Below are 5,562 nucleotides of genomic sequence, written 5' to 3' on the forward strand. Positions count from 1 at the left end.
CCGCTGTTGAGGGCAGGGCCAAAGGGGACCACTGCTTCTGCTCCCTTAAACCAGGCTCAGAGTTCTCAGCAGGGGGTTAGTGGGGTCCCAGGCTCCCCACTCTGCCACCGCCTGCCCTCCCTCCACCGCTGGGCGCTTCCCCCTGGAGGGGATTTCTGCAGTCAGGTCGGCCTTTGGAGGGAAAATAGCCAGGTCTGGAAAACTAAACAGACTACTTTGAAGAGATTTGGGCAATTGTATGGTCATGGATGGAGCGCCCTAGGGTTCTGATTTGCCTTGTCTTGCTTGCGCCTTGAGGTAGTGGTTTACTTTTCCCGGAATGTTTAAATTAGAAAAGATTGGAGGGTGGAGAGGGGGCGTCCAACTTTAGTTGTCACCTGAGATCAATAGTGTGCTGCTGGGTAGAATAATGCCCCCTCCCTAGGAGCTGCCCAGGCTAATGCCAGGAACCTGTGCACATGTTCCATCCTGCAGCAAAAGGGACCCTGCACAGGTGCTTATGTTAAGGACCTTGAGATGGGGAGATGATCCTGGATTATCCAGGCGGCGCCCTGCAATGACAAGGGGGTCTTAAAACACAAAGAGGCAGAGAAGAGGTCAGAAGGAGGCTGTGTGAGGAGGACTCTGCCTGCTGGGGCTGGGGCTGGGGCTGAGCATGGAGGAGGGGCCTCTAGGAGCTGGAACAGGCAAAGAGACACACTGCCTGCTTAACCTAAAAAATAGAAAGCGCCAGGTATTTTACCAGCCAAATTGGGATTCCTGGGGAATAAAAGGGAAAGGTGATGTGGGACAACCAGCTGGTCTGAGGAAAGTCACCTAACCAGAGCTGTGCAGGGTCCCTGGTGTGGCTTGCAGTGAGGTCCTGCTCAGGGCCTCCATGGGAGGAAAGGCCAGCAAGTCAGGGGGCAATCATTTGAAAGCAGTAGAGGGAACAGGACCTGGAGCTCTCCCAGGCAAAATGACCCCTAATCAGGAGCCAGATCCGTCATCGGAAAATAATCCAGAGCTGACACATGTGAGAACCGCCAGAGAAGGATATGAAAGCTTTTAGTATAAGTTTTCCATCAGTTGTAAATGTTAAACTGAGAAATAGAAAATATAAACAACACCCTCTCTATCTTTAAGAGATGAAAACTACAACGTCTGAAAGGAAATATACTACAAGGTATTGACAGAATTTAGAAAATGCAGAAGAAAAATTTTTGATAGAATTGTATTGACTCTGTAGATCTATTTGCATAGTATTGCCATATGAATTATATTAAATCTTCCAGTGCATGCATACAGTTGTTTTTTTCCCCCCATTTGGTCTTTCATCTCTCGCAGAACCATTGCTTCTTATGCTTTTCAGTGAACAAGTCTTGCTCTCCTTGAATGAATTTACACCTGACACTTTTACTGTGTTGTGTGCCATTGTAAATAGAATTGCTTTCTAAATTTCCTTCTCAGATTGTTCATTGCTAGTGCATAGAAACACAACTGATTTTGTATATATGGTACCCTGCAACTTTACGGAATGAGTCTATGGACTCTAATATTTTTGTGTGTGGATGATTTGAGGTTTTTCTATCTTTAGGAGCATGTCCTCTGTAAATAGAGATACAGGTTGACCCTTGACCAATGCGGAGTAAGGATGGTGACTCTCAAGATCAAAAACCTGTGTATAGAGGCGCCGTGAGGGGCGGTAGCAGCGGCGGTGGTGGTGATAGTGGCGGTAGCTGTGAGGGGATTCCGGGAAGATGGTGCTGATTAAGGAATTCCGTGTGGTTTTGCCATGTTCTGTTCAGGAGCAAAGTTCCTGCATTCGTCAGGATGATTGCTCCGGAGGGCTCCTTGGTGTTTCACGAGGAAGCCTGGAACGCATACCCCTACTGTAGAACAAACCATTATGCCTCAGTTGTAACGAGTGTATATATGAAAGATGATTTCTTCATTAAAATTGAAACATGGCACAAACCAGACTTGGGAACATTAGAAAATGTACACGGTTTAGATCCGAACGCATGGAAAACTGTTGAAATTGTCCGCATAGATATTGCAGATCGAAGTCAAGTTGAACCAGCAGACTACAAAGCTGATGAAGACCCAGCATTATTCCAGTCAGTCAAGACCAAGAGAGGGCCTTTGGGACCCAACTGGAAGAAGGAGCTGGCAAACAACTCTGACTGTCCTCAGATGTGTGCCTACAAGCTGGTGACCATCAAATTCAAGTGGTGGGGACTGCAAAGCAAAGTAGAAAACTTCATTCAGAAGCAAGAGAAAAGGATATTTACAAACTTCATCGCCAGCTTTTTTGTTGGATTGACAAGTGGAATGATCTGACAATGGAAGACATTAGGAGAATGGAGGATGAAACTCAGAAAGAACTAGAAACAATGCGTAAGAAGGGTTCCGTCCGAGGCACGTCGGCTGCTGATGTCTAGATGAGTCCCCTGTAGGGTCAGAGACAATATCAAACTGTTTACGTAATCAAGGTCAAGTGAGGGGAACAAGTGCAGCCAGTGATGAGTGAAGAAGGATCTGACCAGTATCTGGCAGTGCTGACGTTTCCCAGATGTGTGCTTGTGATGACATACTCACAGGTTCCCAACCACCTGTGTGTGTGTGTGTGTGTGTGTGTGTGTGTGTGTCTGTGGCTGCATATAAAACACATGTAGAGCTACAGATCAAGATACACACACTTGTGTATATATGTACATACAAACATACTGAAAGGATTAGTACAATTTCTCCAAAGTACTGTACCTATCTTCAAGAATGTTTGGTTGTCTGACTCAGTTGCCTTAGGAGACAATGGCTCCGACTCCAAATCGGAAGTAGGTGTCCACTCCCATCAGTCTGTAAGCCTCGGGTCCTGATTCTGCAACAGAATCTGTAGTCCTTTGTGTCAGCTTCATACCCCCAACAGAGAGTAAATGATCTTTGGTTAAAGTAAAGATTGGTGTGTGTAGCATATTTATGTTAACTCTTTAGGCACTGAACTTAACATCCTGTCAGGTAAAGCTCGCGCAGCTGTGTGACTCACAAGGTCACATTCCCAGTGGCTCAGGTGACATGTCTCAAAGAAACCAAAGCATCCACTCAGTATTAGGTGTCTCTCCTAAAGTTCACTCTTGAAGGGCAAAAATGTGGCTCACAAACAGCTTGAAATGTGTTTGATAAATGTTTGTCTAATAGTTTTTTAAAGTCCAATTACCCAAATGACTTTCAGGACGGTTTGTTGTTTTTGTTTTTCCCAATGCTCTGCCTTTTTGACAGGACCCACGAGTCAATATACACATAGATTTATTCCAATTTGTTTATAATGAACCAGTCATTGTGTACATGACATATAATTCTATACATTCCTTCTTTTACCTGTTTACTTTCAGATGTTGAGATGATGGGAGGTTACTTGCCTCTTCCACTGACATCCTGAATTACAATTCTGCTCTCTGTTTAAAAAAAAAAAAAGGCTGCTTTACCTTGTTATTCATCAAAGTCATCATAGGAGGTGTTTAAATCTGCATTTGGGGGCGCATCATTCCTTTTGAAAGATTTTATTTATTTTGGAGATAGTAAGTGTGAGCTGGGAGAACAGAGAGGAGGGAAAGGTAGAAAGAAACTAAGTAGACCCTGTGCTGAGCATGGAGCCGAATATGGGTCTTGACCCCACTACCACGACATCATGACCCGAGCTAAAACCAAGAGTCAGACCCTTAAGTGCCCGAGCCACTCACGCACCCTTGGTGTTTCTAAGAATAGAAAAGTCATTTTTCGCTCAAGCAAATAGAGGGTAATCTGTGAAGAATGATTGCAGATCATGGACCAAATATTTAGTGTCCAATGAATCCAAAATTTTGCTAGACATGTTTTCCCAAGATTGTGTAAAGTTACTATGAGCCAGCTCACTGGCAACTTCCAAAGCCCCAAACCTTTTTCTCCAAGACCTAGGGCATACTGTCACAAACTCAACCCAGCCCCTTCTTGAAACACATTTCAAGTGATCAGTTTTCTTGCATGACCCAACAGGCAGAGCAACTTTCCAGCTTGTTATGGGCATTAAGGGTCTCCCGTTTCTGTTACCAATGGAAGTAAGTGGTTTGCTTCATTATTTGGCATCTAGAGCCATGATTAGGGTCAAGTTTGTCTCCCCAGAAGTCATTAGGTGCTGTTAAATGCAGTAACTTTCCTCCCACTACACTACACTTGACCCCACTCATGTATTATATTCCCTAAAACTTCACTTTCTGAGTAGATCGTTACTCTTTTTATTCAAGGCCCACCCAGGCAGCATTATTAAGATTATTATTAAAATCATGTGGCTTCAGATGCAAGGGTCCCCTACCCTGGCCCTTCCTGACCTTAGGGCACAACTATCTGCAGTAAGAATGGACAACTCCAACCCTTATCCAAACATCACTGATCCCTCTCAGTACACACTTTCTTGGAGGACACCTACAGTGTGGGTAGCTCCAAGTCGGAGCTAGGTGTCTGGGGCAGAGCCTCGTGGTAACATCCTCCTCCTCTTGGAACCGGTGCTTCCCAGCAGCATAAACCACCACAATCCATCCTCTGGGGCTCCTCGGCAGGTGCACAGTTTCACCATGGACGAAGTTACTCTTCCAACCTCTTTGCCTAGCTCAGGCTGCTCCTTGCAGAGTTGGATGCTGCTGTATACATTCCTCAGTTTCCCTGGATTTTTCTGAAATCAACTTGTCCTTATTTTTACCTCCTTTGGCAACCACCTGCTCCACCATTGTCTTGTCCTTCCTAGGGTTATTCTCATCCTCCAAACCTGCTGATTTTCTATCTTCCATCTGCTCCCTCCGTTCTCTGTTTTCAGTGTGGGCTCAGCTCAGGCTCCTGCAGGAGACACACAGGGAAGGGACCAAGTCAGGTTTCAGCTGCAGTCCCCAGGGCTGCTTAACAGGCACCTCAGACCCTCCTACACTCACAGAAACTGAGCAGGAAGGCACTTTGGAGAATTTGAATAACAACCTCACCATACAGGAGAGGAAGCTGAGGCCCAGAGACGTGAAGAGATTTGCCCAAACACCTTCAACACCTAGTGGCAACGGTGCCCCCACACAGGCATTGGCTGCAAGCTTCCCTGTGGAGGCTCCGGAACACACCCTCGAGAACCCCACATTTGAAATTCAGGGAACACTAAAATTAAAAGTTCAGCTTAAAAATAAAAAATTCATTTTCAGGAGACTTTGGATCAAATGTTGGTATTTCCACTGTTAAAAACAAGGCCTTTCTGGGGTGCCTGGGTGACTCAGTCATAAAGCCTCTGCCTTTGGTTCAGGTCAGGATCCGCAGGGTCCTGGGATCGAGTCCTGGATCGGGCTCCTGCTTGGCGGGAAGCCTGCTTCTCCCTCTCCCACTCCCCCTGCTTGTGTTTTCTCTCTCGCTGTGTCTCTCTTGGTCAAATAAATAAATAAAATCTTAAAAAAAAGGCCTTTCTGGGGACCAATCTTTTCTCCCAATTATATAATTCTGTTACTTATATTAGCTTTTCCATCACTGGCTCAGGGATTAGGATCACAGAACACAAAAGTATTAAATAATACTTACCAT

Source organism: Eumetopias jubatus, unplaced genomic scaffold, assembly GCF_037043125.1.
Source record: "Eumetopias jubatus isolate StellerSeaLion01/CBP00866 unplaced genomic scaffold, mEumJub1_p1.0 scaffold_39, whole genome shotgun sequence".
NCBI classification, from domain to species: domain Eukaryota; kingdom Metazoa; phylum Chordata; class Mammalia; order Carnivora; family Otariidae; genus Eumetopias; species Eumetopias jubatus.